Source organism: Mesoplodon mirus (assembly GCF_964341445.2).
Source record: "Mesoplodon mirus genome assembly, chromosome: 5".
NCBI classification, from domain to species: domain Eukaryota; kingdom Metazoa; phylum Chordata; class Mammalia; order Artiodactyla; family Ziphiidae; genus Mesoplodon; species Mesoplodon mirus.
Genome location: NC_138980.1, coordinates 162,546,176 through 162,573,197, shown reverse-complemented (window position 1 = coordinate 162,573,197; position 27,022 = coordinate 162,546,176).

Below are 27,022 nucleotides of genomic sequence, written 5' to 3'. Positions count from 1 at the left end.
TCTCTGCCTTTTCTCTCATTCCCAGTGTCTACATGGTGCTTACCTACATCTGACTGTTCAAATGCCCCCTACTTCATTAGGCCTAGTCTGACAAATATATTTAGAAATGCAATTCATGCCTTACATCTTAGCTCTCTAACCATTCCAATTTTTTTGCATTCTCTAAGTACCAATTATCTCATAAAATATATTATTTAGGTATTTATTAAAATTTTTGTCACTTATCTATTTGAAGAACCCATAATATATCTAAAACTCCTAGAACAATGTCTGAAATGTCGATAAAACTTATGTACAACATCTCATTCAGAAAAATAATTATTACATATGTTTTAACAAATCTTGTATACATTAACTTATATACACACTGCAAAATACTAATGTTGTACTTACTCTTTCATGTCATACATTGGGTATCATTTTTTTTAAGTCCTTATTGGAGTATAATTGTTTTACAATGGTGTGTTAGTTTCTACTTTATAATAAAGTGAATCAGTTATAAATATACATATATTCCCATATCTCTTCCCTGTTGCATCTCACTCCATCCCACCCTCCCTATCCCACCCTTCTAGCTGGTCACAAAGCACCAAGCTGATCTCCCTGTGCTATGCAGCTGTTTCCCACTAGCTATCCATTTTACATTGGGTAGTGTATATATGTCCATATATACACTACTACTCTCTCATTTTGTCCCAGCTTACCCTTCCCCCTCCCCATGTCCTCAAGTCCATTCTCTAGTAGATCTGTGTCTTTATTCCCATCTTGACCCTAGGTTCTTCAGGACCTTTTATTTATTTTTTTTTTAGATTCCATATATATGTGTTAGCATATGGTATTTGTTTTTCTCTTTCTGACTTACTTCCCTCTGTATGACAAACTCTAGGTCCATCCAACCACTACAAATAATTCAATTTCACTTCTTTTTATGGCTGAGGAAGATTCCATTGTATATATGTGTCACATCTTCTTTATCCATTCATCTGTCAGTGGACACTTATGTTGCTTCCACGTCCTGGCTATTGTAAATACAGCTGGAATGAACATTGTGGTACATGACTCTTTTTGAATTATGGTTTTCTCAGGGTATATGCCCAGTAGTGGGATTGCTAGGTTGTATGGTAGTTCTGTTTTTAGTTTCTTAAGGAACCTCCATACTGTTCTCCATAGTGGCTGTATCAATTTACATTCACACCAACAGTGTATGCGGGTTCCCTTTTCTCCACACCCTTTCCAGCATTTATTGTTTGTAGATTTTTTGAGGATGGCCATTCTGACTGGTGTGAGATGATATTGCATTGTAGTTTTGATTTGCATTTCTCTAATGATTAATGATATTGAGCATTCTTTCATGTGTTTGTTGGCAATCTGTATATCTTCTTTGGAGAAACGTCTGTTTAGGGATTATGCCCATTTTTGGATTGGGTTGTTTGATTTTTTCATATTGAGCACATGGGCTGCTTGTAAATTTTGGAGATTAATCCTTTGTCAGTTGCTTCATTTGCAAATATTTTCTCCCATTCTGAGGGTTGTCTTTTTCATCTTGTTTATGGTTTCCTTTGCTGTGCAAAAGCTTTTAAGTTTCATTAGGTCCCATTTATTTATTTTTGTTTTTACTTCCATTACTCTAGGAGGTGGGTCAAAAAGGATCTCACTGTTATTTATGTCATAGAATGTTCTGCCTATGTTTTCCTCTAAGAGTTGGATAGTGTCTGGCCTTACATTTAGGTCTTTAATCTATTTTGAGTTTATTTTTGTGTATGGTGTTAGGGAGTGTTCTAATTTAATTATTTTACATGTAGCTGTCCAGTTTTCCTAGGACCATTTATTGAAGTGGCTGTCTTTTGTCCACTGTATAGTTATGCCTCCTTTATCAAAGATAAGGTGAACATATGTGTGTGGGTTTATTTCTGGGCTTTCTTTCCAGTTCCTTTGATCTATATTTCTGTTTTGTGCCAGTACCATACTGTACTGATTACTCTAGATTTGTAGTATAGTCTGAAGTCAAGGAGCCTGATTTCTCCAGCTCTGTTTTTATTTCTCAAGTTTGCTTTGGCTATTCAGGGTCTTTTGTGTTTCCATACAAATTGTGAATTTTTTGTTTTAGTTCTGTAAAAAATGCTAGTGGTAATTTGATAGGGACTGTATTGAATCTGTAGATTGCTTTGGGTAGTATATTAATTTTCAAAATGTTTATTCTTCCAATCCAAGAACATGGTATATCTCTCCATCTATTTGTATCATCTTTAATTTCTTTTATCAGTGTCTTATAATTTTCTGCATACAGGTCTTTTATCTCCTTAGGTAGGTTTATTCCTAGGTATTTTATTCTTTTTGTTGCAATGGTAAATGGGAGTGTTTTCTTAATTTCACTTTCAGATTTTTCATCATTAGTGTATACAAATGCAAGAGGTTTCTGTGCTTTAATTTTGTATCCTGCTACTTTACCAAATTCAGGTACTTTTCAGGTGGCATGTTTAGGATTTTCTATGTATAATGTCATGACATCTGCAAACAGTGACAGCTTTACATCTTCTTTTCTGATTTGGATTCCTTTTATTTCTTTTTCTTCTCTGATTGCTGTGGCTAAAACTTCCAAAACTATGTTAAATAATAGTGGTGAAAGTGGGCAACCTTTTCTTGTTCCTGATCTTAGTGGAAAAGGTTTCAGTTTTTCACCATTGAGGATGATGTTGACTGTGGGTTTGTCATATATGGCCTTTATTATATTGAGGTAAGTTCACTCTGTGCCTACTTTCTGGAGGGTTTTAATGATAAGTGGGTGTTGAATTTTGCCAAAAGCTTTCCCTGCATCTATAGAGATGATCATATGGTTTTTCTCCTTCAATTTGTTAATGTGGTGTGTCACACTGATTGATTTGCATATATTGAAGACTCCTTGCATTCCTGGGATAAACCCCACTTGATCATGGTGTATGATCCTTTTAATGTGTTGTTGGATTCTGTTTGCTAGTATTTTGTTGAGGATTGTTGCATCTATGTTCATCAGTGGTATTGGTCTGTAGTTTTCTTTTTTTGTGACATCTTTGGTTTTGTTCTCAAGGTGATGGTGGCATCATAGAATGAGTTTGGGAGTGTTCCTCCCTCTGCTATATTTTGGAAGAGTTTGAGAAGGATAGGTGTTAGCTCTTCTCTAAATGTTTGATAGAATTCACCTGTGAAGCCATTTGGTCCTGGGCTTTTGTTTGTTTGAAGGTTTTTAACTACAGTTTCAATTTCAGTGCTTGTGATTGGTCTGTTCATATTTTCTATTTCTTCCTGGTTCAGTCTCAGAAGGTTGTGCTTTTCTAAGAATTTGTCCATTTCTTCCAGGTTGTTCATTTTTTTGGCATATACTTGCTTGCAGTAATCTCTCATGATCCTTTGTATTTCTGCATTGTCAGTTGTTACTTCCCCTTTTTATTTTCTAATTCTATTGATTTTACTCTTCTCCCTTTTTTCCTTCATGCATCTGACTAATGGTTTATCAATTTTTTTCATTTTATCAAAGTTCCAGTTTTAGTTTTATTGATCTTTGCTCTCATTTCCTTCATTTGTTTTTCATTTATTTCTGATCTGAGCTTTATGATTTCTTTCCTTCAGCTAACTTTGGGGTTTATTTGTTCTTCTTTCTCTAATTGCTTTAGGTGTAAAGTTAGGTTGTTTATTTGAGATGTTTCTTGTTTCTTAAGGTAGGAATGTATTGCTATAAACTTCCCTGTTAGAACTGCTTTTGCTGCATCCCATATGTTTTGGGTCATCGTGTTTTCATTGTCATTTGTTTCTAGGTATTTTTTGATTTCCTCTTTGATTTCTTCAGTGATCTCTTGGGTATTAGGTAGTGTATTATTTAGCCTCTATGTGTTTGTATTTTTTACAGATTTTTTCCTGTAATTGCTATCTAGTCTCATAACATTGTTGTCAGAAATGATATTTGATACAATTTCAATTTTCTTATATTTACCAAGGCTTCACTTATGACCCAAGATATGATTTATCCTGGAGGATGTTCACACCATGAGCACTTGAGAAGAAAGTGTATTTTGTTATTTTTGGATAGAATGTCCTATAAATATCAATTAAGTCCATCTTGTTTAAAGTATCATTTAAAGCTTGTGTTTCCTTATTTATTTTCATTTTACATGATCTGTCCATTGGTGAAAGTGGGGTGTTAAAGTCCCCTACTATGATTGTGTTACTGTTAATTTCCCCTTTTATGGCTGTTAGCATTTGCCTTATGTATTGAGGGCTCCTATGTTGGGTGCAAAAATATTTACAATTCTTACATCTTCTTCTTGGATTGATCATTATGTAGTGTCCTTCTTTGTCTCTTGTAATAGTCTTTGTTTTAAAATCTATTTTGTCTGATCTGAGAATTGCTACTCCAGCTTTCTTTTGATTTCATTTGCATGGAATATTTTTTTCAATCCCCTCACTTTTGGTCTGTGTGTGTCTCTATGTCTGAAGTGGGTCTCTTGTAGACATGATATATGCGGGTCTTGTTTTTGTTTCCATTCAGCCAGTTTATGTCTTTTGGTTGGAACATTTAATCCATTTACATTTAAGGTAATTATCTATATGTATGTTACTATTACCATTTTCTTAATTGTTTTGGGTTTGTTTTTGTAGGTATTTTCCTTCTCTTGTGTTTCCTGCCTAGAGAAGTTTCTTTAGCATTTGTTTTAAAGCTGGTTTGGTGGTGCTGAATTCTCTTAACTTTTCCTTTTCTGTAAAGGTTTTAATTTCTCCATCAGATATGAATGTGATCCTTGCTGGGTAATCTTGGTTTTAGGCTTTTCCTTTTCATCACTTTAAATATGTCCTGCCACTCCCTTCTGGCTTGCAGAGTTTCTGTTGAAAGGTCAGCTGTTAACCTTATGGGGATTCACTTGTATGTTATTTGTTTTTTTTCCCTTGCTGCTTTCAATAATTTTTATTTGTCTTTAATTTTTGCCAATTTGATTACTATGTGTCTTGGCGTGTTTCTCCTTGTGTTTATCCTGTATGGGACTCTCTGCGCTTCCTGGACTTGGGTTGCTATTTCCTTTCCCATGTTAGGGAAGTTTTCAACTATAATCTCTTCAAATATTTTCTCGGGTCCTTTCTCTCTTCTCCTTCTATGACCCCTATAATGCAAATGTTGTAGTGTTTAATGTTGTCCTAGAGGTCTCTTTGGGTGTCTTCGTTTCTTTTCATTATTTTTTCTTTATTCTGTTCTGCAGCAGTGAATTCCAGCATTTTGTCTTCCAGGTCACTTATCCGTTCTTCTGCCTCAATTATTCTGCTATTGATCCCTTCTGGAGTATTTTTAATTTCATTTATTGTGTCATTCATCACTGTTTGTTTGCTCTTTCGTTCTTCTAGGTCCTTGTTAAATGTTTCTTGTATTTTCTCCATTCTATTTCCAAGATTTTGATTCATCTTTAATGTCATTATCCTGAGTTATTTTTCAGGTAGACTCCCTATTTCCTCTTCATTTGTTAGGTCTGGTGGGTTTTTACCTTGCTCCTTCATCTGCTGTGTGTTTCTCTGTCTTCTCATTTTGCTTGACTTACTGTGTTTGGGGTCTCCTTTTTGCAGGTTGCAAGTTTGTAGTTCCCATTGTTTTTGGTGTCTGTCCCCAGTGGTTAAGTTGGTTCAGTGGGTTGTGTAGGCTTCCTGGTGGAGGGGACTGGTGCCTGTGTTCTGGTGGATGAGGCTGGATCTTGTCTTTCTGGTGGGCAGGTCCTCGTCTGTTGGTGTGTTTTGAGGTATCTGTGACCTTATTATGATTTTAGGCAGCCTCTCTCCTAATGGGTGGGGTTGTGTTCCTGTCTTGCTAGTTGTTTGGCATAGGGTTTCCAGCACTGTAACTTGTTGGTCATTGAGTGGAGCTGGGTCTTGGCATTGAGATAGAGATCTCTGGGAGATTTTCACCATTTGATATTACGTGGAGCTGGGAGGTCTCTTGTGGACCAGTGTCCTGAAGTTGGCTCAACCACCTCAGAGGCACAGCACTAACACCTGGCTGGAGCACCAAGAGCCTGTCGTCCACACAGCTCAGAATAAAGGGAGAAAGAAAGAAAGAAAGAGAGAGAGAAAGAAATAAAGAAAGGAAGAAAAGAGAGAAAGGAAGGAAGAGATAACATGAAATAAAATATTAAAACAAAAAAAATAATTGTTAAAAGAATTTTTCAAAGTTATTAAAAGAAAAGAAATAAAGAAAGAAGAGGACAGCCAAACCAAAAGACAAATCCACCAATGTTAACAAGCACTGAAAACTATACTAAAAAAACAAACAAGCAGAGGAAAAAAAAGGGACAGACAGAACCCTAGGACAAATGGTAAAATCAAAGCTATACAGACAAAATCACACACAGGAGCATATGCATACACACTCACAAAAAGAGAAAAAGGGAAAATAATTATATATATATATATATATATATATATATATATATATATATATATATATATATATATATATATATATATCATTGCACCCAAAGTCCACCTCCTCAATTTGGGATGATTCATTGTCTATTCAGGTATTCCACAGATGCAGGGTATATCACGTTTTTTGTAGAGATTTAATCAGCTGCTCCTGAGGCTGCTGGGAGAGGTTTCCCTTTCTCTTCTTTGTTCGCACAGCTCCTGGGATTCATCTTTGGCTTTGGCCCTGCCTCTGCCTGTAGTTCACCTGAGGGCATCTGTTCTTCACTCAGACTGGACGGGGTTAAAGGAGCAGCTGATTTGGAGGCTCTGGCTCACTCAGGCTGGGGGGAGGGAGGGGTACAGAGTGCGGGGAGAGCCTGTGGTATGAAGTTGCACCAGCCTTAGGTGAGTCATGTGTTCTCCTGTGGATGTTGTCTCTGGATCACGTGACCCTGGCAGTGGTGGGTTGCACAGGCTCCTGGGAGAGGAGATGTGGAGAGTGACCTATGCTTGCACACAGGCTTCTTGGTGACTGCAGCAGCAGTCTTAGTATCTCATGCCCGTCTCTAGGTTCTGTGCTGTTAGCCGCGGCTCGCACCCATCTCTGGAGCTCTTTATGCAGCACTCTTAATCCCCTCTCCTTGCGCACCAGGAAACATAGAGGCAAGAACAAATCTCTTGCCTCTTCGGCAGTTCCAGACCTTTTCCCAGACTCCCTCCTGGCTAGCCATGATGCACTAGCCCCTTTCAGCCTGTGATCACGCAACCAACCCCAGTCCTCTCTCTGGGATCTGACCTCCGAAGCCTGAGCCTGAGCCTCAGCTCCCAGCCCCCACCCATCCTGACGGGTGAGCAGACATCTGCCTGCAAAGGGGCTTCCTAGTATGTCAAACCTTTCCTCCTTCACAGCTCCCTCCCACTGGTGCAGGTCCCATCCTTACTCTTTTGTCTCTGTTTTTTCTTTTTTCTTTTGCCCTACCCAGGTACGTGGGGAGTTTCTTGCCTCTTGGGAGGTCTGAGGTCTTCTGCCAGCTTTCAGTAGGTGTTCTGTAAGAGTTGTTCCACATGTAGATGTATTTCTGATGTATATGTGGGGAGGAAGGTGATCTCCATGTCTTACTCTTCCGCCATCTTGAAGCTCTTCTCCTGGGTATCATTTTATTTTAAATTATATATTAGCAAGCTAATGTAAAAAGACATGAATATAACCAAATTGTTATAAAACAAAATAAAAATATTTTAGTATATATTCTCTTTCAATTATCCATAATAATTTGAAAGATATCATAACTATTATCTGAAACTTGGACAAAAGAAATAAATAGGTGATCTTCCAGTGCTGTGCTTGGCTTGATATTCTACTTCCTAGCCTGTTTTACAATCTGTAGGGGCAGAGGTTAACTTGTATATTTCTGTCTGGTGGCAATGTGGATAATTTCTGTCCAGTGTGACAGATAACTCGTAAGGTTTTTTCTCCTGTAAATCTGTAAGCCATATTCATTTTTGTATCTAACCCAACAATCTTAACATTTTTGGTTAAAGATCTCTCTCTGTATGTTTATACATTCTTTTTTTTTTTTGAGAATATATTTATGCATATTCTCAGAACTTCTTAAGTTTGTCTTAATACCTTATTTTGCCCTCTATACTGAATTAAATAAAATCTTTTATATATGTTTATTTTATAAACATTTCTGAATATTTATAAAATCTATAAACCTTTTATAAATGCATAATATTTAATTTTTTTAATAGTTTTTTTTTAGATATTAGGCATAAGAGTTTATTAATTAATTTATTTATTTTTGCTGTGTTGGGTCCTTTTTTCTGTGTGAGGGCTTTCTCTAGTTGTGGCAAGTGGGGGCCACTCTTCATCGTGGTGTGCAGGCCTCTCACTATCATGGCCTCTCTTGTTGCGGATCACAGGCTCCAGACACGCAGGGTCAGTAGTTGTGGCTCACAAGCCTAGTTGCTCCACAGCATATGGGATCCTCCCAGAACAGGGCTTGAACCCGTGTCCCCTGCATTAGCAGGCAGATTGTCAACCACTGCTCCACTAGGGAAGCCCTATAATATTTAATTTTATACTTAATTATAATATTAACTTTCTGAAAATTAGAACTTGTTCAAAGTAGAGCAATATGTATAATTCATAGAATATTTTTAAATGTCTTTTGGAATTTAGTGTGGTGCAATGGGACATATTGCAATAAGACTATTTAGTCAGGATTCAGAAATATGTCTCTCCTTTTTGTGCTTGTCTAAAATAATCTCAGTCATTTTTCTAAACTACTGAAGCAAAATGTATACATTGTAGCAGACTTGCTCATGATTTTTTTTCTTAAGATTAAAAGCTAGTAAGTGTTATTTTGTCAATCTAATTTGGATGCAAATTTCTTGAGTACATTAGTCACTAGGACTTAACCAGTCTGCACAGATATCTGTGTTTAATGTTACCTTAATGTTTATCAATAAATAAAAAATGTTAGAAATATGCAAAAAGATTGGCTGAGATTTCTAGAACTGAAAATAATATTAACAACTATGAGTTATCAAAAGGAAACTTGATAGATTACACTCTTAATTATATATACTTTAGGCCTTCCATGAAGTCATTTTATAATAAAAAGATTAATGGTGTACCTGAAGAGAGTTTTTTAGTATATTATCCATGTTCCTGATTTTTTAAGCCAATTTTATGACACATGATTTAACTTATGCTTTTTGATATCTTGCAGTCATTGTTATACATATTATTATTGTACTGAGATTGAGAAATGTCCTTTGAAAATAATATATTGTTTGGGCTATGTTCCCTGATATTAAAACAGAATTCTGTGGCTTTGAATTTATATGTTTCTGATTTTTATTATCTGTATTTCCTTTATATCAGACTTCCAGTTTTTAAATCTTACTATTACTTCTATAGGTGTTTGCATAAATCCTCCTCTTTTCCAATTCTCTTTGTTAATGAAGGATAATGCCTGGAAAGTATATAGTTAATATTCTTGATATTAGAAATGCAATAAAAATAAAAAGTTCTTGTTTACTCTTAGACTGGTGTTTGATGAAAAAAGTAATGGGACTTTGTTATTGTATATTTTAACACCTATCTTATATACCATGTGTTTATTTTTGAAAATTCCTTTATTTCCAGATATATTTCATAAATGTAACTTTATTCATAACTGAGTTTCTAATGAGTAATAGATGGTACGTATTTCATATAGAAACAAAATAAAATAATATTCACTTAAACATTGATTCTCCAATCAAAAGACATAGAGTGGCTGAATGAATAACAACAAAAAGACCCAACTATATGCTGCCTTTAAGAGGCTTATTTCAGCTTCAAGGATCATATAGGCTAAAAGTGAAGGGATGGTAAAAGATATTCTATGCAAACAGAAACCAAAATAAAGCACAGGTAGCTATACTTATATTAGACAATATAGACTTTAAGTTGAAGCCCATACTCATTTACCATTCTGAAAATCCAGGGCACTTAAGAATTACACTAAATCTTCTCTGTCTGTGTTATATTAATGGAACAACAAAGCCTGGATGATAGCACTTCTGTTTACAACATGGTTCACTGAATATTTTAAGCCCAATGTTGAGAGCTACTGCTCAGAAAAAATGATTCCTTTCAGAATAGTACTGTTCGTTGACAATGCACCTGGTCACCAAAGATCTCTGATGGAGATGTACAATGAGATTAATATTGTTTTTATACCTGCTAACACAACATCTATTCTGCAGTCTATGGATCAAGTAATTTTAACTTTCATATCTTATTCTTGAAGCAGTACACTTCATAAGATCTAGCTGACATAGATAGTGATTCCTTTGATTGATAGACCTGGGCAAAGTAAATTTAAACTTTCTGGAAAAGATTCACCATCCTAGATGTCATTAAGAACATTAGTGATTCATAGGAAGACATCAAAATATCAGCATTAACAGGAATTTGGAAAAAGTTGATTCCAAACCTCATGGAATATTTTGAAAGTTTCAAGAGTGTATCAGAGGAAGTAACACTACAGACGTGGTAGAAATAGAGAACTAGAATTAGAAGTGGAACTTAAAGATGTGACTGAATTGCTGAAATCTCATGATACAACTTTAATGGATGAGGAATTGCTTCTTATGAATGAGCAGAGAAAGTGGTTTCTTGAGATAGAATCTACTGTTGGTAAAATTGCTGTGAAGATTATTGAAATGAAAACAAAAGGATTAGAATATTACATAAACTTAGTTGATAAAGCAGTAACAGGTTTTGACACGATTGTTGTACTGGGGGTAATATGCTATTAAAGTATTGCATTCTCTACAGAAATCATTAGTGAGAGAAAGAGTCAATTGATGTGGCAAATTTCACTCTTTGTTATTTTAAAATATTGCATAACCATTCCAACTGTCAGCAACCAACAACCTGATTAATCAGCAGCCATCAACATTGAGGCAAAATCTTCCATCAGCAAAAAATTAGGATTCACTGAAGGCTTACATGATGGTTAGCATTTTTTAACAATAAAGTGTTTTTTTTTTAAATTAAGGTATGTACATTTTTAGATTTAATGCTATTGAGTACTTAATAGACTACAGTATAGTGTAAACATAACTTTTATATGCACTGGGAAACCAAAAAAAATTCTTATGACTTTCCTTATTGCAATATTCATTTTATTGTGGTGGTGTGGAACCAAACCCACAATATGTATGCCTATATAAAAATTCTGAACAAAATACTAGCAAAACAAATTAAACAGTACATTAAAGGAATCATACACCATGAGCAAATGGGACATCCCTGGGAATCAAGGATCGTTCAACATATGCAAATCAATAAGTGTGATACACTGCATCAATGGAACTAAAGAGAAAAATCATGTAATCATCTCAATAGATGCATAAAAAGCATTTCACAAAATTCACCCTTTCATGAGAAAACTCTCAACAAATTGGATATAAAAGAAAAATACCTCAATGTAATAAAGACCATATGTCAGAAAACCACAGCTAACATCATATTTAATGGTGAAAGGTTGAAAGATACCCTTCTAAAATCAAGAACAAGATATTCCTATTCAACATAGTACTGACAAGCATAACCAGAGCAATTAGTTAAGAAACATAAAAGTCATCCACATATCAAAGAAAAAAGTAATAATGTCTTTGATGATGTCTTGTATATAGAAAATCCTAAAAGTTTCACCAAAAACTGTTAGAAGTAATAAATGAATTCAGTTTCTGGATTAAAAAAAATAGTATAAGTCAGTTGCATTTCTAGACACTAACAATGAACTTGAACTATCTGAAATAAAAATAATAAAGAAAACATCCCCATTTACAACAGCATCTAAAATCATCAAATAGTTCAAGTTAACTCTTGAACAACATGGTTTTGAATGGCACAGGTCCACTTATACACCAATTTTTTTTCAATAAATATTTATTACTATACTACATGATCTGCAGTTTGTTGAATCTGCAGATTCAGAACTTCAGATATGGAGAAGTAACTGTAAACATCTATATATTCAGATTTTTGACTGTGTTGGAGGTCGGCACACTCCTTACCCCCAAGTTGTTAAATAAATATTAACATGCAAAAATGTGTTGCATTTTAGTACACTAACAATGAGCTAACAGAATGTATAACTGATTCACTTTGCTGTACATCAGAAACTAACACATCTTAAATCAACTATACTCCAATAAAAATGTTAAAAAGACAAAGAAAACAATCCCACTTAAAATCCCAATGAAAATAATAAATTACCTAGGAATAAATTTAGTCAAGAAGATGAAAGATCTATACACTGAAAACTGTAAGACATTGTTTAAAAAATTGAAGAATACACAAAGAAGTGGAAAGATATTTTGTGCTCATGGGTTGGAAGAGTTAACATTGTTAAAATATCCATATTACCAAAAGCAATCTACAGGTTCAATACAATCACTATTAAATCCCAGTGACATTTTTCATAGAAATAGAACAAAAAATCCTAAAAATTATGTGGAACCACAGAAGTCCCTGTATAACCAAGGCAATCCTTGGGGGGTAAGGGAGTGGAGACAAAGCTGAAGGTATTACATTCCCTTATTTCAAATTATATTAAACAACTAGAGCAATCAAAACAACATGGTACTGTCAGGAGAAGACACATAGATAAGTGGAACAGAACTGAAAGCCCAGAAATAAACCAATACATGGACATGGACAAATTAATTTATGAACAATTAATTTACGACAGAGGAGCAAAGAACAAACAATAGAGAAAGGATAGTCTCTTCAATAAGTGGTGTTGGGAAAACTGGACAATTACATGCAAAAGAAACTGAACTACTTTCTAACATCATATACAAAAGTAAAAGAACACTATTATGAATGAGGTTATAAGTTAATTATCCATTTACAGAAAATTGAGTTATGCCTTTCTTCAGTTAATAATTTTAAAAGTGAATATTCAAAACACTAGTTGGGATTTGTTTCCAGATAGGAAATGATACATTTAAATAATTATAATTAATTGATATATACATATATTTTACAATATCATGTAATTATAACATAATTATACATGTAAAAATTCGAGTATTTTTAAAAACAGTGCACTGTTTTGTGCTATTTCCAAAGTGGATGCTGTACATTTCCATGTACTCCTAAGTAACTCTATACTTTATTGAAATAATGACACTGTTATCAAAACAGGTTATGAAATATATAAAATATTATCATAATATTTGAGTTTATTTAGGGAAAATTAAAGGTATGTAAGGAAATAAATTTCATCATTTTATAATTATTACAATTTTATTCTAAAACTTTTAAAAAGGAAGAGCACATTCATGATCACTAACATTTTGTGGGTTAACATCTTATGTTCAGATTTGTTTATACTAGTTAAAGGGATATACATTGACTAGGGACATGTATTTCTAAGTATTTGCTAGAAAACAGTAGAGATTTTGTGTCAGGTTTCTAAATTTTTAGAGTTTAAACTTAATAACAAGTTTTAAGTATCTTGGAAACATAAGGATGGCATTTAAAGGAAAATTGATTTTCTTTCTAACATTATGACATAAATTTCATTCTTGCTAACTACAGAAAGCCATTCTTTAGTAACTTTTAACAGCCTAACTTTTCTTATATATATATATGGTTATATAAATCATATACCTATGTGTACATAATGAATAGGTATAAACATATATGTATGCATATTTTATTAGGATGATAATAAAACCATCATTAAATGTGGTTTTAAAAGGCCTGTTAATCATTTGTTAATTTATCTGTGGATTAGGATTTTGGAGATAAATTTTACATGAAGATATAAGCCCATGGGTATGTGTGCGTACACCACATATTTCTTAATAGACAAATACTATGGTTAAATTCAAAAATTAAAATTGGATGTTGTAAAACAGGGCTAAACAGATGTTCCAAAATATCCAGATGCTTGGTGTAATTTAAATGAAACATCTGGATTATTAACATATTGCATTTTTTTTAATTCAAATGACTGGAGGATTTGAAATAAGGACATTACACTTTTAAATGACATGATTTGCTACTAGCAACATGAAAGTCTTAGCCTTTTTTCCAGTTAAACTTAAAATGTGTTACAACATAAATGATACTCTGTGTATCTAGTACTACCAAATTCACTATCATTGTGCTAGATAACAAATTGCTTTCTTTTAAATTTTTTTCTTTAAAATACCTTCAGTTTTGTCCTTCCTTAGATGTAATTAAGTTTAAGAATTTGTTTTTAATTAACTATACCAGCTAAACCACTTTAAATGATAACTATTTCTTGTAATCACATATGAATATAAATCAGTGTTTATTACTGAATAAAAAACTAAACAAAAGTAGATACAATTTAATACTTTTGAAAATTGATTTATTTTAACTACTTGATGAAAATAAAAAAATTATATTAATGTAAGTTTTTTGTTCATTATATTAATGACTGGCTTGCTTAGTAAAATTTTGACATTTAAAAAATAATGCTCGGGTTATTCTGCCTGAGGCAACACAGCACTGGAGCCTACAGGCTCTTTGGTGGGGCTAATGGCAGACTCTGGGTGGGCTCATGCCAAGCAGTACTTCCCAGAACTTCTGCTGCCAGGGTCCTTGTCCTCAAGGTGAGCCACATCCACCCCCCACCTCTGCAGGAGACCCTCCAACACTAGCCGGAGGATACAGCAAAGATCTCAGAAAATCAGTAAGAATACTAAAGTACATCAAGCCAGAATATAACATGAAAATAATTATAAAATATTGCAGAGGGCAGACAGCAGAAGCAAGAAGAACTACAATCCTGCAGACTGTGGAACAAAAACCACATTCACAGAAAGACAGACAAGATGAAAAGGCAGAAACCTATGTAACAGATGAAGGAACAAGATAAAACCCCAGAAAATCAACTAAATGAAGTGGAGATAGGAAACCTTCCAGAAAAAGAATTCAGAATAATGATAGTGAAGATGATCCAGGACCTCGGAAAAAGAATGGAGGCAAAGATCGAGAAGATGCAAGAAATGTTTAACAAAGACCAAGAAGAATTAAAGAACAAACAGAGATGAACAATATAATAACTGAAATGAAAAATACAGTAGAAGGAATCAATAGCAGAATAACTGAGGCAGAAGAACGGATAAGTGACCTGGAAGACAAAATGCTGGAATTCACTGCTGCAGAACAGAATAAAGAAAAAAGAATGAAAAGAAATGAAGACACCCAAAGAGACCTCTGGGACAACATTAAATGCAAAAACATTTGCATTATAGGGGTTACAGAAGGAGAAGAGAGAAAGGACACAAGAAAGTATCTGAAGAGATTATAGTTGAACACTTCCTTAACATGGGAAAGGAAATAGCCACCCAAGTCCAAGAAGTGCAGAGAGTCCCATACAGGATAAACCCAAGGAGAAACACGCCAAGACACATAGTAATCAAATTGGCAAAAATTAAAGACAAATAAAAATTATTGAAAGCAGCAAGGGAAAAATGACAAATAACATACAAGGGAACTCCCATAAGGTTAACAGCTGATTTCTCAGGAGAAACCCTACAAGCAAGAAGGGAGTGGCATGATATATTTAAAGTGATGAAAGGGAAGAAGCTACAACCAAGATTACTCTACTGGGCAAGGATCTCATTCAGATTCAATGGAGAAATCAAAAGCATTACAGACAAACAAAACTAAGAGAATTCAGCACCACAAAACCAGCTCTACAGCAAATGCTAAAAGAACTTCTCTAAGTGGAAAACACAAGAGAAGTAAAGGACCTACAAAAACAAACCCAAAACAATTAAGAAAATGGGAATAGGAACATACATATCGATAATTACCTTAAACATGAATGGATTAAATGCTCCAACCAAAAGACACAGGCTGGCTGAATGGATACAAAAACAAGACCCATATATATGTTGTCTACAAGAGACCCACTTCAGACCTAGGGACACATACAGACTGAAAGTGAGGGGATTGAAAAAGATATTCCATGCAAATGGAAATCAAATGAAAGCTGGAGTCGCAATACTCATATCAGATCAAATAGACTTTAAAATAAAGGATGTTACAAGAGACAAGGAAGGACACTACATAATGATCAAGGGATCAATCCAAGAAGAAAATATAACAATTATAAATATATATGCACCCAACATAGGAGCACCTCAATACATAAGGCAACTTCTAACAGCTATAAGAGGGAATTAACAGTAACACAATAAGAGTGGGGGACATTAACACCTCACTTACACCCATGGACAGATCAACCAAACAGAAAATTAATAAGGAAACACAAGCTTTAAATGACACAATAGACCAGATAGATTTAATTGATATTTATAGGGCATTCCATCCAAAAACAGCAGATTACACTTTCTTCTCAAGTGCACATGGGACATTCTCCAGGACAGATCACATCTTTGGTCACAAATCAAACCTCAGTAAATTTAAGAAAATTAAAATCATATCAAGGATCTTTTCTGACCACAACGCTATGAGATTAGAAATCAATTACAAGGAAAACACATAAAAAACACAAACATATGGAGGCTGAACAATACGTTACTAAATATCCAAGAGATCACTGAAGAAATCAAAGAGGAAATCAAAAAATACCTAGAGACAAATGACAATGAAAACATGATGATCCAAAACCCATGGTATGTGGCAAAAGCAGTTCTAAGAGGGAACTTTATAGCTATACAAGCCTACCTCAAGGGACAAGAAAAATCTCAAATAAACAAACTAACCTTACACCTAAAGGACCTAGAGAATGAAGAAAAAACAAGATCCAAAGTTTGCAGAAGGAAAGAAGTCATAAAAATTAGAGCAGAAATAAATGAAATGGAAACAAAGAAAACAATAGCAAGGATCAATAAAACTAAAAGCTGGTTCTTTGAGAAAATAAGCAAAATTGATAAACAATAAGCCAGACTCATCAAGAAAAAGAGGGAGAGGACTCAAATCAATAAAGTTAGAAATGAAAAAGAAGTTACAAGAGACACTGCAGAAATGCAAAGCATCCTAAAAGACTACTACAAGCAACTCTATGCCAATAAAATGGACAACCTCAAAGAAATGGACAAATTCTTAGAAATGTATAACCTTCCAAGACTGAACCAGGAAGAAATAGAAAATATGAACTGACCATCACAAGTAATGAAATTGAAACTGTGATTAAAATTTTTCCAACAAAAAAAGGTTAGGACCAGAAAGCTTCACAGGTGAATTCTAGCAAACATTTAGAGAAGAGATAACACCCAGAGTTTCCTTCTGAAACTCTTCCAAAAAATTGCAGAGGAAGGAACACTCCCAAGTTTATTCAATGAGGCCACCATCACCCTGATACCAAAACCAGACAAAGATACTACAAAAAAGAAATTTACAGACCAATATCACTGATGAATATAGATGCAAAAATCCTCAACAAAATACTAGAAAACAGAATCCAACAACACATTAAAAGAATCATAAACCATGATCAAGCGGGATTTATCCCAGGGTTGCAAGGATTCTTCAATATACTCAAATCAAGCAAGGTGATACACCATATTAATAAGCTGAAGAATAAAAACCATATGATTATGTCAATAGATGCAGAAAAAACTTTGGACAAAACTCAACACCATTTATGATAAAAAGTCTCCAGAAATTGGGCATAGAGGGAACCTACATCAACTTAATAAAGGCCATATATGACAAACACACAGCAACCATCATTCTTGATGGTGTAAAACTGAAAACCTTTCCTCTAAGATCAGGAACAAGATGAGGATGTCCACTCTCACTACTAATATTCAACATAGTTTTGGAAGTCCTAGCCAAGGCAATCAGAGAAGAAAAAAAAAATAAAAGGAATACAAATTGGAAAAGAAGAAGCAAAACTGTCACTGTTTGCAGATGACATGATACCATACATAGAGAATCCTAAAGATACCACCAGAAAACTATTAGAGCTAATCAATGAATTTGCTAATCAATAAAGTTGCAGGATACAAAATTAATGCACAGAAATCATTTGCATTCCTATACACTAATGATGATAAATTTGAAAGACAAATTAATGAAACACTCCTATTTACCACTGCAACAAAAAGAATAAAATACCCAGGAATAAACCTACCTAAGGAGACAAAAGACCTGTATGCAGAAAACTATAAAACACTGATGAAAGAAATTAAAGATGATACAAACAGATGGAGATATATACCATGTTGTTGGATTGGAAGAATCAATATTGTGAAAATGACTATACTACCCAAAGCAATCTACAGATTCAATGCAATCCTTATCAAATTACCATTGGCATTTTTTATGCAACTAGAACAAAAATCTTAAAATTTGTTTGGAGACACAAAAGACCCCGAACAGCCAAAGCAGTCTTCAGGGAAAAAAATGGGGCTGGCGGAATCAGGCTCCCTGACTTCAGACTATACTACAAAGCTACAGTAATCAAGCCAATATGGTACTGGTGCAAAAAAAGAAATATAGATCAATGGAACAAGATAGAAAGCCCAGAGATAAACCTACGCACCTATGGTCAACTAAACTATGACAAAGGAGACAAGGATATACAATGGAGATAAGACAGTCTCTTCAATAAGTGGTGCTGGGAAAACTGGACAGCTACATGTAAAAGAATGAAATTAGAATACCGTAACACCGTACACAACAATAAACTCAAAATGGATTAGAGACCTAACTGTAAGACCAGACACTATAAAACTCTTAGAGGAAAACATAGCAAGAACATTTTTTGACATAAATCAGAGCAAGATCTTTTTTGATCTACCTCCTAGAGTAATGGAAATAAACACAAAAATAAACAAATGGGACCTAATGAAACTTAAAAGCTTTTGTACAGCAAAGGAAACCATAAACAAGATGAAAAGACAACCCTCAGAATAGGAGAAAATATTTGCAAATGAATCAAAGGACAAAGGATTGATCTCCAAATATATAAACATCTCATGTAGCTCACTATTAAAAAAACAGGGCTTCCCTGGTGGCACCATGGTTGAGAGTCTGCCTGCCAATGTAGGGGACAAGGTTTCGTGTCCCGGTCTGGGAAGATCCCACATGCTGCAGAGTGGCTAGTCCCATGAGCCATGGACACTGAGCCTGTGCATTGGGAGCCTGTGCTCCACAATGGGAGAGGCCACAACAGTGAGAGGCCAGCGTACCAGAAAAAAAAAAAAATCAACCCAATCAAAAAATGGGCAGAAGACCTAAATAGACATTTCTCCAAAGTAGACATACAGATGGTCAAGAAGCACATGAAAAGCTGCTCAACATCACTAATTATTAGAGAAATGCAAATTAAATCTACAATGAGGTATCACCTCATACCAGTTAGAATGGGCATCATCTGAAAATCTACAAACAACAAATGATGGAGAGGGTGTGGAGAAAAGGGAACCCTCTTGCACTGTTGGTGGGAATGTAAATTGATACAGCTGCTATGGAGAACAGTATGGAGGTTCCTTAAAAAACTAAAAATAGAATTGCCATATGACCCAGAAATCCCATTACTGGGCATACACCCAGAGAAAACCATAATTCAAAAGGACACGCACTGCAATGTTCATTGCAGCACTATTTACAATAGCCAGGTCATGGAAGCAACCTAAATGCCCATTGACAGACGAATGGATAAAGAAGATGTGGTACATATATACAATGGAATATTACTCAGCCTTAAAAAGGAACAAAATTTGGTCATTTGTAGAGACGTGGATGGATCTAGAGACTGTCATACAGAGTAAAGTAAGTCAGAAAGAGAAAAATAAATATCGTATATTAACGCATATATGTAGAACCCAGAAAAATGGTATAGATGAACTGGTTTGCAGGGCAGAAATTGAGACACAGATGTAGAGAACAAACGTATGGACACCGAGGGGGGAATGCAGCGGAGGGTGTGGGTGGTGGTGTAAAAAAGAATAATAATAAATAAGAATTATTATTATAAAATATTTTTTAAAATACTCATGTATAAAATGTATTCCAAAATTTACTGCTAGTTAATTTTCAAATAACAATTACATTCAAATTTGTTAAACACTCAATTTCATGTTTTTATATTTGAGCCTCTCCCCATGGTGATTAATAAAATTCCTAAATTTCTTGAGGAGAATAACTAAAAACAGGAAGAGTAGGCTCTGAATATAGAAAATTACAAAGTTCATGGTCTTTCTTTTAAAAGAACCATATTCGTTTTCCATGTGTGATTGTTATAATGCAGACATCACCAATACTCTCTAAATGTGTATATATAGGTAAATATATATATATATTTCAAAAGAATAAAATTTCATTTACTGTGTCTTCAACCGATATGTACTTTTATGCAACACATAAAATTTAGAATAAATTCTTAGGTTAGATTACTCATCATCTTCACTCCCACCTCCTATCTCCTTAAGGAAACATTTAACTCCAGTTTAGTTGGGGTTTGGCTACAAGATGGGCTGATTGTTTATCCTCTCAGCTTGCCTATGGCTGACAGTGAGTCAGTAATATGACTCACTGTGACAAATGAGATATTATCTGATGTGATATATACAGATGTTTCTACTACGCATCCATGGCCCATTTGTGCTTCTACCATCATGGAGAAAAGGTTTTCCTGGGTAGCCGCTGCTCCTTGAGCCTGAGACCCAGAACGAGCACAGTTGTAACACACTGATACTAGCCTGCAGTGAAGAGTCAAACTGGGTCCCTGGATAGAAGCAGAGTCCCCAAGTTAGGCTTTGTTTAGATTAGCTAATCTAGATCTATAGACTCATGAGCATGAGATGTTATTGTTGAATGCCATTTAGTTTGGGAGATAAGTTGTCTATTTTTTTTCCTCTAGTACTTAATTGATACAGGATGCCTTAACTATTTTGTGTATCTATAGTAGTCTATGATCTTGATATTATCCTTAATGGTTTAAGATTTAGAAAGTAATAAAAAGTTAGTTTCAGTTATTAATATGAACTGTGTATTTACCTCCATATGGCCTGTCCTCTAAATCAATGTGAAACACATGGAAGAATGCATGAGACAGAACAGGAGGGATTTTATCAACTACTTCATCCAGATGTCTATAAAAAGAGACACCATAAAATCATTTGTGTGAAACTTCTGAATATTGTAAAGCACTATAGAATTTAAAGAATCTGTCATTTAATTATAGAAAAGAGAGACCATGACGACCATTCTGCATGTCAATATTTGATTTCTGCTCTTATTTTAAAAATCTATTAGTTATGAAAACTAAGCCACCTCTACAACTTATTCTTTAAACTCTGGCTAAGTCTCAAATGGGAGAAGAATCTTGGCTGATAATTTCATCTGACCTATGTTAAAGACCTGGGGTGATAACAAAGAGCCACTGATAGGCAGGAACTATGAAGAGTAAATTGGCTATAATCGTATAATTTGAAAACTTCTGGTAAACTCTTCAATAGAATACATTAGCTCATAATTAGTTGTGTAGTATCATGTGGACTCTGTCTATACAGAAATTGCAATAGAACAAACTAAAGTAAGTTATTGAACAAATTTACTGACCAAAGGAGATGTAGTTGGAAAACCAGCATTTCTGTCCTCTCTAATTAAATAACTAAAGGTCTTCCTAAAAAGCAATACCCCAAACAAAGCAAAAAAGCTGTCTCTCTAAACTAATTAGTAGAAGAGGTAGAGAAGTGGGCAGTGAATTAAAGGAGGAAGATGGAATTGCTTAAACCAGAAGGAGATGTCAAACTTCTGATCTCTTCTGATTTATCCAGAAGAGTTGCCCTGGAAACCTGTTGATGTACCCATTGTTTTCAAATATAACCAACAAATAAAGCATTCTCTTAATTAACCAGCAACACAGCAGAAAAAGAAGGAGAGAGAGTGATAATGAGAGGAAGATTCAGGTATATGGACAGTTTTAAATATGAAAAAAAAGGAGTTATTTTAGCATATATGTAAATTTAAATTATTAAAAATGAAAATAAGACAACTTTTGAATTGTCTTATTCAAAGTGATAGGTATTCAAAGTGGTAGGTTGTTCCTTATATAGTATGTTTATTAACACAGAGATGCCCTGCAACTAAAAACAAGATAGGGGAATCTGAAACTACACTTCTAGAAAATGAATTATCATTATGTGGGGAAATACCATCCTTCTAAGTATGTATGTGTGTGTTTGTGTGTGTGTAAATGTGTATGCGTGTTTATTTATGAAGTATCTCATAAATCCAGGACAGGTTGCTAAGTCTGCTAAACATGGAGATATTGCCTGCTTCAAAACTAGATCCTAGATATTCTAACTTGTGGGGTCAGTATTTCCAGATGGGGCCCAGGATAGGTGCTCAGGGGCTAGAAATAAAACTGTTCTGAAATTAACCCACACATGTTTTAGATGTGAGCATGATTTTGTAAGAAGAGGAACCATCTCTAAGGGGAACATGCGTCCTTCTCTCCCATGTGCATTTCAATGCCACCTTGACTTTGGACACAAATTTTAGTTCAGGACTTTATTACCTAGTATGTGGAGTTCAAAAGGTCTGTGTTTCTGTAACCGTTGTTTTTAATAAACTAGAGAAGCCATACTGAATTATATCAGAGGAAAGACATGCAGAAGGCAGGGGTGAACAAAACTTGACCAACACTTTTTATAAAAAATGACATAAAGGGCTTCTCTGTTATATTCATGACAACTTGAGTATATTATTTTATATTTAAATCAAAGTAGCCCTTCCATCATATGAACAGAGGCTTTGCTTTCTCTGAGAAGCATTGCTATTCTTTAAGAGGACTGTGTGTATGCTTTTTGTGTTTAATTGGGCATATGTATATGAATGCTGCATTTATGTATGTCTATGTTTAATTTTAAAATTCCTGCTGAATGACAAGAAAGATTTAGAACTTTGATCTTCATCTCACACTAAACACTAAAATATTAAAGTGAGGTGCCAGACTATGGGCTGTCAAAACCCTGTATTAGCTAATCTCTGAAGGTTTCTGGGATATTATATATGCCTCCTTTCTATCACTCTGGCTCCTTCAGTTCTGAGGTTAGTAGAACTGTCCTGTTGTGAGTAGCCCAACAGTGCTGTGCTTTCTTTTGTAGGTTCCCTATCCCAGCCCACACCATTGTATGGAGATGATTTATTAAGCTCTCCTCAAACTTCCCAATTAAAACATAGACACTGAATGAAACACCTTGGCATTTCCATCTGAGGTAAGAACAGTTAGTAAGATTTTTATTTCTTTTATTTATAAAACACAGTAAAACCAAACCAAAGTAAAAATAATAGAGCTTTTGGTAGTTGTAGATCCCTCAAAAGTATTGAAAGGTTAAATTTTCACTGAGGACAACACTGTTTTTAAAATGTCATGTATATATATATATTATATATATAAACAATTATATGTAATTCCCTGCTTACTTTTTTTTTAATTGAGGTAAAATTGACATATGACATTATGTAAGTTTCAGGTGTACAACATTTTAATTCAACATCTGTTTACACTACAAAGTGATCATCAACAGAAGTCTATTTACCATCCACTACCATACAATAGATCCCCTTCACCTTTTCTGTGTTATTAATATTTGACAATCTATCCAATGTAATTTTTTATATAGGTGAATAAACCATTTTACTGATTGGATTTAAAAAAATATGTTGTTTATTTTTTTCAAAATGCTCCCATTTCTCACTTTGTAAAAGAAACGTATTTATAAGAATAATCATTGGTATTTTGGATATTTTTATGAAAATGCAATGTGAATAACTCCTATTTCTGGAAATAATGTATATGTAAGATTATAGATGAAATATGAAAATCTGTTGGGTACTACGGCTTACCTGACTCCAGCTATTCTTCCTCCTTTTTCTCATCATTCTCCTTTTCTCTTTATCCTGACTCTCAAACGTTTTGAGAGAGAGTGGACTTAAGCTTTCTGTCACAATTACTCACCCATGCTGTTTATAACACAGAAAAAGCAGTATTTAAATACATGTGAGTGGCTATGTTTCAATAAGAAATAATTCATCAACCCTGAAAATTGAAATTCAAATAATTTCCATGTACCATTAAAAAAAGGAAGTGCCCCCTCCCTACAGAAATACCTGTTCTTATCTTGCCCACCATACAAATATTGGCAGTGGTCAAGATTCAACCTTCTCCTAATACAGTAAGTCCCCTACATACAAAATTTCAAGTTTCCAACTGTCAAAGATGTGAACGTGCATTTGCACATCTAATTACATGTTAGTTCAAGTGTCTGGCGTACATTGTCACACGCGTGCATCCTCTACAAGTGGTTTTGCTTCTGTGTACTTTACTATAAAGTACTGTATAAAGTACAGTAGTACAGTATCTTTATTTCAAGCCCAGGATGTCTGGAAATGAACGTAAGAGCAGCAGTGATGTAGCTGGTACTGCTAAGAAGTGCCAAGCGATAACAATGGAAACAAAAGTGAAAATAATTGAGAGAGTGGAGCAAGGCGAAAAGATGGAATTGGAGGCCCAGAGAAAGGATGAAGAGAGACAAGAGGAAGAAGTAACTTGAAGAACTGAAGATTTATGACACAGGAAATGGCAGGGGGATTTTATTTATTTGAGGAGGCACTGTTAGTTCTTGAGGCACAGGACTCAAATATAGGACGGTACACCAAGGTTGCAGCAGCCGTTCAGAATCCAATCCAGTGTTACCATGTCATCTATGACAAGAAAAACAGAGCTACTACCCAGACATTACTGGATCAGTTATTTAAGAGGGTAGATAGAATTGAATCCAGCAAGGAACCGGAACCTGTACCATCAACGTCAGGCTTGAGTGAAATTGCAGCTTGCCCTCCATCTCCTATTGCTGATGATCCTTCAGCTCTACCATCTCCCACCTGCTCTCCTTCCTCCAGTCAGTAACTCTTCTTGCCTGTTCACTCGATGCCAGCCCCTGTACGCCAGCTGTTGTACTGTACTACTGTACACTTCAAGGTACTGTACTGTAAGATTAAAAATGTTTTCTTTACTTTTTATTTGTTTTCTATGTATTATTTGTGTGAAAAATTTTATAAACCTATTATAGTACAGTACTATATAGCAGATTGTGTTAGTTGGGTACCTAGGCTAACTTTGTTGGACTTGTGAACAAATTGGACTTACGAATGCATTCTCAGAAAGGAACTCCTTCTTATGTAGGGGACTTATTGTAGTTTGTGTGACCTCCTACCTAAAAAAAGAAGACCATGTATACAGACACTTTCCCACATTCTCCAACAATTGTTTCTTGTGAACTACCTTGGACTCTAGACCGTGCTTTCCTATAAAACTTTTGGTGATGATGGAAATATTTTATATCTGTCCTTTCCAATATGGTATTCACTTAGCTACATAAGGCTATTGAACACACGATATGTAGTTAGTATGACTTAGGAAACTGAACTTTTAATTTATCTAGTGTCAAATAACTTAAATTTAAACTTAAAAAAAGGGACTTGTGGCTAGTGATTACTTTTACAAACAAACAGCACAGTTCTAAAGTCTTTCTGATTTGCAGTGTTTCTATCATGGGTACCTAAAAAGTTCCACCCTTTCTAACAGTTGATGTTATTGAAGTTGCTGTGCTAGGTGAATTTTTTATAAGTAGAATAATAACATTTCATAACCATTAAAAATCAACATAGAAAATTTTATCATGAGTATTGAATATATACATATATCAATATTCTGTATATTTTAATATATATTATATAATTTTTGACCAGAAAATACCATTTTACAAATAAAAAATATATACATGAAAATAATTTAAAATATAGGGAATATGAACAAATAGCCTTTAATGCATTTTTTTAAATTGAGATATACTTGACATATAATATTATATTAGTTTCAGGTATACAATATAATGATGCAAAATATGTATATATTACAAGATAATCACCAGAATAAGTATAGTTAACATTCATCCCCACACAGAGTTACAATTTCTTTTTTTTTACTGTGATGAGAACATTTTAAGACCTACTTTCTCAGAAACTTTCAAATATACAATGCAGTAGTGTTAACTCTACAGTCACCATGTTGTATACATCACTTCCCAGGACTTATTTCTTTTATAACTGGAAGTTTGTACATTTTGACCATGTCAAACATTTTGCCTGCCCCTGTCCCACCTTTGAAAATTAGAAGTATGTAAAATATCGATTACCAGCAACTTATTAAGTAAATGGGGCTTATTCATTCATGAAAATATACAATATTTATCGTACTATTTTACTGTCTGTGAAATAATATAGAATTTCCCTATAATTTAATAACAAATGCAATAAATACAAAATAAAACCACCACATGAAACTAATATTATGCTTAGAAAATGCCAAAAAGCAATTACTCAGTTCATCCATCTATTCACCAATTTATTCATCCCTTGATTCATCTAACAAATATCTATTTAGTGTCTACTATATATAACAAAACTGATTTAGAAATTGACAATGTGTGGAAAAAGACAGTCCTAGCTTTAAATTCTTAAATAAATGAAAGATATCATATCAAAATACACACATATACACCTACATATAAATATATAATTTAGCAATATTATGGAAACTTTAAAATAAAAGTTATTCACAGGAGGTAATAAACATATAAAAGAGCCAGACTATGATGGATTTCACTATTTTTTGTTATTATTTATTATTAGTCAGACATTTTCTCCTTCCTGGACTGCAGTGTGCAAAACAAATATCCAGCTGAAATTGGCCCTTTGACTATAGTTTGACAACCCTGTGTTAAACCAATAAACTTCTATCTTTCTTAAGCCACCGTGGTTATATTTTCCTGTATTTATTAGGAAAACCTTAGCATATATTCTGTGTAATAAAACATACAGTAAAGATATGAATAGAAAAAAAAATAGGAAATGAGGTCGAAGACATAGGTTTGAGGGAGAACAAAAGTTTATATGAGATAATATTTTAATAAGTCCAAATAACAAATGTAACAAGAGCATGTGTGTTAGAAATGTAGGATTATTAAAAATGCACACGCAGACCGTGTTCCTTACTGGAACCTCCTGTTG